The 11,042-nt window shown below is 39.7% G+C and overlaps 1 long non-coding RNA gene across 1 annotated transcript; it reads right to left on the bottom strand.

Moving 5' to 3' along the window:
* Positions 1-552: 552 nt before the first annotated feature.
* On the bottom strand, positions 553-9,740 carry LOC122757988. The gene is made up of 21 exons (XR_006358111.1): positions 9,549-9,740; positions 9,072-9,143; positions 6,111-8,794; positions 5,952-6,018; positions 5,766-5,871; positions 5,012-5,661; positions 4,823-4,935; positions 4,629-4,740; positions 4,456-4,550; positions 4,148-4,252; positions 3,914-4,061; positions 3,713-3,828; positions 3,043-3,640; positions 2,785-2,962; positions 2,607-2,702; positions 2,376-2,527; positions 2,085-2,268; positions 1,847-1,998; positions 1,635-1,761; positions 1,348-1,491; positions 553-1,267 (listed from the first exon to the last, which is right to left on the bottom strand). It is a non-coding gene; the product is annotated as an uncharacterized LOC122757988 (long non-coding RNA).
* Between the last annotated feature and the right edge of the window lie 1,302 nt (positions 9,741-11,042).

Below are 11,042 nucleotides of genomic sequence, written 5' to 3'. Positions count from 1 at the left end.
AACAAATTCCTTGTATGTGCAAATCGTACTTGGCAATAAAGCTCTTCTGATTCTGATGATTCTGATTGGTGTAACATGGTCATCTAATTTCACTATAGGAAGATGAGAGAGAGTTCAACTTGGAATAAATCTGCTTTCTGTGAAGTCCATAGCCTACTTTGGACAGTCCGTTTATGCCACTGTATTTTATACAGTATGATTATGGGGTTCCTTTAAGAGCTCAATATTTTCTAAGCGAAGCACTGGTCTAGTTGATCCCAGCTCTGGTAACTTTAACAAAAAAACAAAACAAACTTAATAAAGTGTCTAAGGAATTGATTCTTTAAACATGGCAAATGAAAACACAAAGTAACATTTGACCCAGTACAACTAACCTTTGCATATGGGAACAATTAAGCCAACAAGAGACATATGTAAAAAATAAATGATTTATTTTATCACAAAAATAGTATCATGCATTTAAAACAAGTTTGCAGATGTAGGGTCAAAGACCAGATATTGGTTTGCAGTAGTGTATTATTTTTGGGTTCGCCGTTATAAGTGTGTGTTTTCACATGTTGCACCATCTGCTGTTGTAATTGGACCAGAGATGAAGCTGACAATTTTAAATGTTTAATCCCAATTTGACAAAACGCTTCAAAACACAATCTACATGTAGTCATGTTGCTATACATGACAAAAAAAAGGCTCATCAGCAAATGCTGATTTAGGATAATAATTGCATACCGTGGTGAACTGATTCACAAAACTAGATGGATCCTTGTCTAGTTTTGGAAACTGCACAACCACAGCACACAAACCAGTAAGGGTCCACGGTGAGATTTCCCTTACACAAACAGAGAAGAAGGGGAAGGACTAAAGCCTTACCATGTGATGAGTCGACTCTGACCTCATTCTCTGTAGTGTTAAGGAAACCAGCTCATGGACTCCAAACTGAAGTGATTTAACTAAGTCCGAGGGCCACGCAGGAGAGACTGAGTAGATCTCCAGCATGTTTTAGACATGTAAAAAGTGATATTGAAGAGTTTGGGGAAATTAGGATCAACCATTTCAAGTTGTCTGCTTTGCCAATGGTCTAATGGGCCAACAGCTGACAGAGTGGTGTACTGTGTAGTTGCTAATCTGTTAGATGGGATGCACTGGTTTGGATGAGTCTCTGGCCGTAAGGTGTTTCAAGTAATCATATAATGGTATTTAACATTTTGTGTCGTTCGGTGACATGTCATTCCAACATGAGGTCAGGTCACAGGTTCTTCAGGCTGAATGTCTGTAAACAAAGTAAAGCTATCATTACATTAAGCAACCACAGATTAATCAGAAGTGGAGAACATATCAGACAGGACATACATGAGGACAGGCACAGGCTGACCACCTCCATCGCTGCTGTCCAGGATGCAACATCTCAGTCATTCCATTCTTCATCCATATCCTGGTGGCACGAAACCCGAGAAACCATGTTGTCCATCACCATGTGGCTTGTGCATTGCACACCTATTATCAAAAAGCCAAATGACATTTTCATTGCATTCCCTCTTACACATCACGACGGCTGCACAATACCTCACAGGTGCAATACTCCTCTAAATGCAAATCACAGTTTAAAGAGAAGTGGAGAATTATCTGAAAGTTCATACCTGATCCATCCATTAGTCAAGAGGCAACTTCAAGGAGATTTTGGTTCACGTTGGCTGCCCCCATCACCACAGCTGTCCAGGACACAATGTCGGCATCCCACAGAACCCTGGCTTGTCAATTCTGCAACTAATTAAGCAAAACATGCATTTCGACTTACCTTTGTATTCATCTTACAATTTATCAAACCAACCGAGGTGCACTAGGGGCTCACCTGTTCAAGGTAGAATGTGTCCGCAGCAGCCTGGATATGAATCCAGGTAAGGCTCATCACTGGATCATACCCTGGAAAGCTTGCACAACAAGGTGGTTGACCATTTCTTGACAGTGAGCAGGGTTTGGTGATCGAGGTCAGAGGGTGAAACCCTGAAAACGGAGAAAAAAAAAACTCAATACCTTTATATTGCAACCCACAATTTAACTGAAGTGACCAAAAGGTGACAACGACATACGTGAAGACATGCCATGGCAAAAGAGGCATCATCATTATCCAGTGTGGTTTGATACAGGTTGGCAAACAAACTCTCATGACAGCTGTCCAGGATGACACCCCTTTGGTCCATGAAGTCCTACACTGTTCTCCAAGTGACACTGTGAAAACTGAACCTGCCATCAGTTTGGCTCACGTATTCTGATCTATTCAAGCAAAATAAGCCATTTTCAGTGTATTCCTATCACAATCAACATATCCTCAAGCATACACTAGTAACTCAACTGTTCAAAAGACCAAGGCAGAGTATTACCAATGACTTGATGGTTTCACAGGCTCATTGCCAAATATCGTCCACTGGAAAACTTGTAGAACAGTGTTGTTGACTATATCTTGCCATTATATGGATAAGAGGTCATTGAGTAGAGCTTGGTGAGTTTAGGACACAGGCCTTTGAGACTGTATCTGAAAATATAGAAGAAACTTATAACATAAAGCAACCATGGATTAAAGAGTAGTGGACAATAGATTTCATAGGACATACCTGAATCCATTAGGACATTTTGGTACATGTCACCCACATCATTTTCCCAGTTGCACAGGAAACTGAATCTGCTTCATCACCATTTGGCTTATGCACCTACTCAAGCAAAAACTAGATTTAGATTTCACTTTGTATTCATCTAACAAATCAAATGTTCAGGGTTACACGAGTAACTCACCTGTTCAAGTGTGCTTGGCAGAGTGTTTAACCCCAGTGGTCTGGATAGGATTTCAGCCTGGGCCCATTACTACGCATCATCCCCTGCAAACTCAGAAGTGGGTGGTTGATGACGTCTTGTGGTTTGCAGACATGCAGTTGTGATGTCAAGGCAATGCGCTCAGGGTTGGTGATTAAGTCTATAAAAGTTCAACATTTGAAAATAAACACAAGTATTAAACAAAAGGACAAAAGAAGTTCAATAATTGAAAAAGCATACCTGAAGATTTCCCATGGCCACTGATTAAACGGACAACTTTAAAAGCTCGACTCCAAATTGCTCAAATGCTTAACACATGCCATGTTTACAAGTCGTCATGTTGCTATACATGACCAAAAAAAAAAAAAAGCTAAACAGCAATTGCTGATTTGTTAAGAGTGAGGATAATTATTGCATGCTATGTTGAACTGATTCACAAAACTAGATGGATCCTTGTCTAGTTTTGGAAACTGCACAACCACAGCACACAGGTCAGTACGGGTCCTTGGTCAGATTTCCGTCACACACAGAGAAGAAGGGGAAGGACTAAAGCCTTACCATGTGATGAGTCGACTCTGACCTCGTTCTCTGTAGTGTTAAGGAAACCAGCTCATGGACTCCAAACTGAAGTCTATATTTAGTTAATTATGGTTAAATAACAAATCTATCGGGGTCATGCAAGAGCGCTTAAGATCTCTTGCATGATTTGGAGACAGTGACTTGTAAACAATGATGTTTAAGAAAATGGGCAAAGTAGGAGTCAAGGATTTTAAGTTGTTCGTTTCGACGATGGTTTAACTTTGGAGGCGTCATGACTTCTGGGCCCTGAGCTCAGGTCCTAAAGGGTAAAGAAAGAAAAACAATACATAAAACAAGTACACAGAAGTGGACAATATCTGAAAACACATACCTGAAGATGCATCATGACAATGAGACATCAAGTAAGGTTTGGTACAGGTCTCCTTCACAGCTGTCCAGGATACAATGTCTCCACGTCACAATGTCGTACATACATTTCCCAAAATTCTGCACACATTCAAGCAAAACTATGACATTTCCATTTAATTCAACTTACGGTTAAAAATTCTTCAGGGGTGATCCATTCTCTCACCTGTTCCAAGTGGGCAATGTAGAGCATTATGAGCAACCTTGATTAGAATTCAGCTCGAGTCCAGTAGTGGACATCATCCACGGGAAACTGGGGGCACGGTGGTTGACCTCATGTTGTGGCGGGGTCAAGGCAATCCCAGGTTAAACATCTAAACACAAGATGAAAATATTATGAAGCAACCATGGATCAAACAGAAGTATTAACTTACAGAAGAACCTATCTGACTGCACATACATGAAGACATCTCATGGCAAAGAAGAAGCATCATGTATGGTTTGGTGCAGGTTGCCCACTTCCTTCACAGCTGTCCAAGATGCAACATCGTTGGGTCATGGCGTCCTAAAAGGAAGCAAAAACCAAATATATAGATACAATTAGATATTTCAATGGTATTCCCTTCAAAATAAAATATTCAAAATTGCACCAGTCACACTCCTGCTCAAAAGACAAAGGCAGAGCATTATCACAGTGACTTGATGGCATCATGGGCTCATTTGCTGAATATTGTCCACTGGAAAACTTGTAGAACAATGGTCAACTACCTTGTTTGTAGAGATGTAGCAGAACAAGGTCATGAAGGTAAAAACACTGAGTAGGGCTTGGAGAGATAAGGACGCCAATCTTTGAGGTTGGACATCTGAAGATAGATTTAAAATAAATATATATAAAGCGAACATTGATTAAAGAAAAGTGGACAATATTTGATATGACATACCTGATTCCATCCCTTTGGTAAAAAGGAGGCATCACAGACATTTTGGTACATGTCACAGCTGGTCAGCTGCACAGGAAATTGAACCTGCTCCATCACCATTTGGCTTATGCATCTACTCAATCAAATATTACATTCAGATTTTACTTTGCATTCTTCTTACAAATCAAATGTTCAGGGTTACACAAGTAACTCACCTGTTCAAGTGTGCTCAGCAGAGAGTTTTACCCCAGTGGCCTGGATATAATTTCAGCCTGGAACCATTACAACGCATCGTCCCCTACAATGCGCTCAGGGTTGGTGATTAAGTCTATAAAAGTTCAACATTAGAAATCATATAAACACAAGTATTAAACAAAAGAAGTTCAATAATTGAAAAAGTATACCTGAAATGTCCCATGGCCGCTGATTTAAACGGACAATTCTAAAAGCTCTACTCCAAATTGCTCAAATGCTTAACACATGCCAAGTTTACAAGTAGTCATGTTGCTATACATGACCAAAAAAAAAAAGCTCATCAGCAATTGCTGATTTGTCAAGAGTTAGGATAATTATTGCATGCCATGTTGAACTGATTCACAAAACTAGATGGATCCTTGTCTAGTTTTGGAAACTGCACAACCACAGCACACAGGTCAGTACGGGTCCTTGGTCAGATTTCCGTCACACACAGAGAAGAAGGGGAAGGACTAAAGCCTTACCATGTGATGAGTCGACTCTGACCTCATTCTCTGTCGTGTTAAGGAAACCCAGCTCATGGACTCCAAACTGAAGTCTATATTTAGTTAACTATGGAAACTTTGGTTAAATTACAAATTTATCGGGTCATGCAAGAGAGCTTAAGAGCTCTTGCATTATTGGGAGACAGTGACTTGTAAACAATGATGTTTAAGAAAACGGGCAAAGTAGGAGTCAGGGATTTTAAGTTGTCCGTTTCGACGATGATTTAACTGTGGTGACCATATCTTGTTTGGAGGCATCAGGACCCACACAAAGCCCAAACTGTGTCATCCATCAGCGTATTGGCTTTTCCATTCTGCACACATTTAAGCAAAATTATGATATTTCCATTTTATCACATTCTGCAGGGGTGATCTATTCACTCGCCTGTTCCAAGTGTGCAAGAGTGTTATGTGCAACCTTGATTCGAATTCAGTCTGAGCCCATTCATCCACTGGAAACTGGGGGCATGGTGGTTGACCTCGTTTCGTGGCTTGCAGATATACAGCAGTCTCTCCAGGGTTATCTGAACACAAGAACAGACAAAACATTTTTTATATGCAACGTTGATTAGAATTCAGCCTGGGTTGAGTGCAGGACACTGACTGGAAACAGGGGGCATGGTGGTTGAGCTCATCTTGTAGCAGGGTCAAGGTGATCCCAGGTTAAACATCTAAACACAAGAGTAAAATAAATAAATCTCCTTATGATGCAATCAAGCATCAAACTGAAGTATTAAAGTAAAGAATATGTGACTGAGCATACATGAAGACAACTCATGGCAAAGACGCATCATGTATGGTTTGGTGCAGGTTGCCCGGCTCCGTCACAGCTGTCCAAGATGCATCTTTGGGTCATGGTGTCCTGGCCTCCATCACCACTTCGGCTCTTTCATTCTGCCCCTTGTGAAGCAAAAAGATACAATTAGATAGTTCAGTTGTTTTCCTTTCAAAAAATAAAAATAAACTCAGAATTGCATTAGTAGCTCACCTGTTCCAAGTGTGCAAGGTATAATCTTACCACAGCTGCCTTGGTGTGTATCCAGGCCAGGTCCATCCTAAAAATCATCCCTCCCCCTGACTTTACTGATTCTACAGCCTCATTCTGATAAAGGATGAACACCCCAAATACAAATCCTCATTGAGTGTGTTTAAGTATAATATAAAGGGATTGTTAATGAATGGGTCTCTAGGGCAATACCAACTTTGTTAGCTCTATTACTATCACTGTTAAATGTTTAAATTGGGTGAGGGCTTCCCTGACAATACTGGAGGAAATGCCCTGGAGTGCATTGAATTGGAAACTATGCAATACTAAAGTGAGCTTCTCATCTTTCTCTAAAAGATGGATTTTGCTCAATTGCCAAATGCCCTATTTTTATTTAGTTTCTGCCTCGAGACAATGTAAATGAACAATAAGATCTGAAATTCGGCCCATAGTACAATGTTACATACTATGTCAAGTTAAACCATTTGCTTTATCCTGTAATTTAGAACTATCAAATGTCATGACTGCTTCAACAGTAATTCTGAAAATGAAGCAATTAAGTGTGCTTGATAATTGTTACCATTTAATTACCATAGTTGTCGCTCTGCCAGGTTTGCATCCTACCAGAGAACCCAAGCTTCTGTCTCACCCACAACTGACCCCCGTATGTCCTGAAACTAACATGCAGCACGGATGCTGTGGTAAATAATGAACGCAACTCTAGTGACGCGGTCTGCAGCGGTGGGAAAATAATTCCCCCGCTGGGAGGCCTCCCAACACGATACGCAAAAGGAGTATGTCGCAACTAACTTGAGTATCCAGCTGGAATTAAATCTGGCAGAGCAAGACAAGGTAGTCTAAACTTAAACTTTCATTATGCATTACAAAATCTGTGTGGTGGGTGAAATTTACCATGGACTGAATAACCAATTGAGTCACTAATTACTAGTTAAAATTAATCAATCCCACCTAATTTAATTCTAATAAACTAATTTGAGTTCTAGTATGTTTTATTAATAGCCACTGATTTATTTCAAAGAGCTGCAAAACATTCCAATTCTGAGTAATTAATGGTTGGGGAAATAAATATCTATATGACATGGCAAACAACTTTTATCAAGGTTGTCATTTTGGGGGCGCATGATTAAGCTAAATCATGTTAACCTAAAGCTGCGATAACAAAAAAAGGGATGTAATTTCCCCCATCTATCAGAAGCCCAATTATCAAAATTTAGTCTATTTAGGCTGCATGATACCCAACCCCAACTCTAGCCCCCAAGCAGAAGAGAGACATACAGAGAGATGCAAACAGAGCAATGCCAAAAACAGCAACCATGGCACATGCATAAATCGATTACCTGTACAAATGTCTAGCATTTTAGGAATTTAATCTAATCTAATATTGTGGTCATTAAATGTGTTAATTGCTAGGGCATATTTAGAACCATTTATTGCCTTTATGCCCGCTTTGTTAGCACAGGTTAAATTCAAAATCACAAATCCAATAAGTTAAACAGTATTTTCAGTGACTCATACAGCCTCCATTTTACATACATAGTCCAAAGTAGTTTTTCATAGTTAAATCTGAATTGGACAAGCAAATTAAATAAAGCATTTGTTTTTTTTTGAAAAAATGTTGGATGAAGTGGGCAGTCCTCGTGGATGGACAAGCTGAAATAGAAAAATAAAACAAAAAAGTTACAGCACAGTATTCTTGCAAAAACCACAAACTCAAAGAATTAAGTACGTAATTGGACATGGTACTCACATTTCCAGTACATCAGCGGGACCCGATGTGAAGTCAGGAAATTTAAAATGGCTCGATGATGCGTCAGTCAGGAAATTAAAAATGCTGGATGGCAGTCCACGACGAAGTAAATGCGATGATGCGTCAGTCAAATCAGGAAATTCAAAATGCTGGATGGCAGTCCACGACGAAATAAATGCTCGATGATGGGTCAAATGAGGAAATTCAAAATGCTGGATGGCAGTCCACGATGAAATAAATGCTCGATGATGGGTCAAATGAGGAAATTCAAAATGTTGGATGGCAGTCCACCATGAAATTAATGCTCGGCCTAAGGTTAAAATTGGATGAATGGCTATTAGTTACTATGCTATGAACTACTATTCTCAAAGTATATTTGAGCTGTGCAGATGCGCATGGAGGCCGACACGGCCGCCATCCTGAAAAAGTAATATAAAACGATGCTTCCCTTTCGTTGATACACCTAAAGTAAAGTAAAGCACTAATATGTATGTGAAATGGTGAGCTGAAAGAAGTTTCAAGGCACGGCGGCCATGACAGGTACATGTAAAGGCACAGCTGCCATATGGCACGGCGGCCATGACAGATGCACTTAAAAAGGCACGGCGGCCAAGCGAAGAGCGTAGTGGGGGCACAGCGACCACCCGGAATAAAAACGACGTCCTACTATTTGACGATCTTCATGATGATCAAACTGAAAAGAGAAAAAAAAAAAGTTACCAGTCAATCATATGATGTCTTTTATAATATGTTTTTCTCTCTCCCCCCATGTTTTCAGTGAACAAAAACAGGGCACTTAAATTCAGATTTAACAATGTTAAAATAGACACAATTGAAATCTTTTACAAAAACACCTCACTGGGTTTGTTTTCGATTTGCCAAAACAAAATATAGTGTTGAGTTTTGCATCATTCTAAGCTTTAAAAACATGTGTTAGACACAGTTAAATTGTGTATTTAACTGTCACTCACTTCTTCTTGGTGTTGTTTGGGTCCTTTTCAGCCAAACAAACACCACTTGGTCTTGGAGCAGGGCGATGAAGTCTGTTAAAATAAATAAGGTTTGAATCAGTGATACATTAAATCACCAATATATTATATCACTCCTACATGAAAACTAATGTTTGTATTTAGTGCACGTGTGTGAGTGATGGGAATTCAGAAAGTCCCATTTAGCTGGTTGCAAAAAAATGTGAAAAGCATCAAAAATGACCTAATTTTGAAGTCAAAAGTGAATCGCTTCATCTGCTCAATTGTAATTAATAAAATTGAGAAATATTTAAGGTGGGTATTTTTTAAGGCCCACATTTAAGACGCGTTCACTGACCCGCAGGTGCATTCCATTAAATGCAACGCAATCCATTACATATATACACAGACTTTCCGTTTGTTAGAGCATCCGACTGTGTATTAGACTCAAGTTTAGTTAATGTTTCAGTAATCACTGACCTTTCTGAAGGCGTCTTGAATCAGAACCCGGTTTCTGATCTCCCGCACGACATTTTGAACGCGATGACGCATGGTGCGCGGTGAAGACACACACAAAAACGCAGCGTTAATTGGCACTTCCGGGCTACGAAATCCTTCCTCCTCTGCGAAACGTTTGGTGTCTGAATGAATGTAAAAGCTTTTCTTTTTTTTATTTTTAGCTTTTCAATTGCGCGTTGCTCTTTGCCTCTTCTGTTCCCGGGAGATCTGGCTACACCAAACACAGCTGCTGACTGAAGAGGCGCGCGAAAGAGAGGAGGCCGCAGGTGCACAGCTGATATACACCTGGTAATCAGATGACTTCCGGTGCACGTGGCTAATGATAGCTCATTTTAGCTAATTAGGCTAACAACATGCTGTTTTCTCATCATATTCACAGGGTGTTGATGTTATAAACTGTATCATATTAATGACCTTAATTTTTGACGTCAATGGAATGGAAATGTTATAATCTGTAACATTGTGGCCATTATTCGATCCCAGTTAACTCACTGCTAACAATTAACAGTACGATTAATAGTGAGTTTTTTCTATTTTAACGTTCTGACGCTTTTATTATGGTTCCGGAAAGTAACATGTAGAGACAGATTATTAATACGTAGTATTATTTGTGCTAATTATTAATGGTGAGGAACAAATAAGTGACATTTATGGTGAGCAAAACCAGATTCCTGCAGAAACTGTGGTTATTAGTTCCAGAACATTAAACAAAAACTACATCAACGCTGGAAAAGATTTGTATTGAATTCTGTTTTATCTAAAATGTTTAGATAGATGGCTACCTTGTGAACAACTTATATTCCACCTGAAACTTTATCTATTATCTTTACTGTAATCTTTCACCATGTGGCAAGTCTGCTGTTCCCTCTGTCTCTTCGTGTACCAAGATGGAACAGAAGCGGTGCAAACCTCAAACAATGCTTGAATTATTTATTATACTGTACACTGAATCTTTGTAATATTGATATTGAAGATAATGATATCATGATCATTTTTTTCATTACTGCTCAGCCACATTATGATGTTGAAGTCAGTTAATTTAATGTCATACAGCTAAATGGAACTTGCCAGTTCAACATGGTGGCCAACATGCCAACATTTTCAGGTGATAAGACACTCAGGATCATATATTTTATGATCATGATCCTCTAATGACTCTTGCCTTTGCAGCAAGAAGACCCGTGTTTGCCACCCGGTCAGAACGAGGGCTTTTCTGCATGGAGTTTGCATGTTCTCCCCACGTGTGCGTGAGTTTTTTTCTGGTTCTCCAGTTTCCTCCCACAGTCCAAAAACATGCAATATGGGGATTAGGTAAATTTGACACTCTAAATTGACTGTAGGTGTGAGAGTGGATGGTTGTTTGTCTCCGTATGTGGCCCTGTGATGGACTGGCAATCCGTCCAGGATGTACCTTGCCTGTCGTCCTATGTCAGCTGAGATTGGCACAGTGCTCCC

Source organism: Solea senegalensis, linkage group LG21 (assembly GCF_019176455.1).
Source record: "Solea senegalensis isolate Sse05_10M linkage group LG21, IFAPA_SoseM_1, whole genome shotgun sequence".
NCBI classification, from domain to species: domain Eukaryota; kingdom Metazoa; phylum Chordata; class Actinopteri; order Pleuronectiformes; family Soleidae; genus Solea; species Solea senegalensis.
The sequence above is the reverse complement of the archived record's forward strand: the minus strand, read 5'-3'. Positions and strand labels throughout refer to the sequence as shown.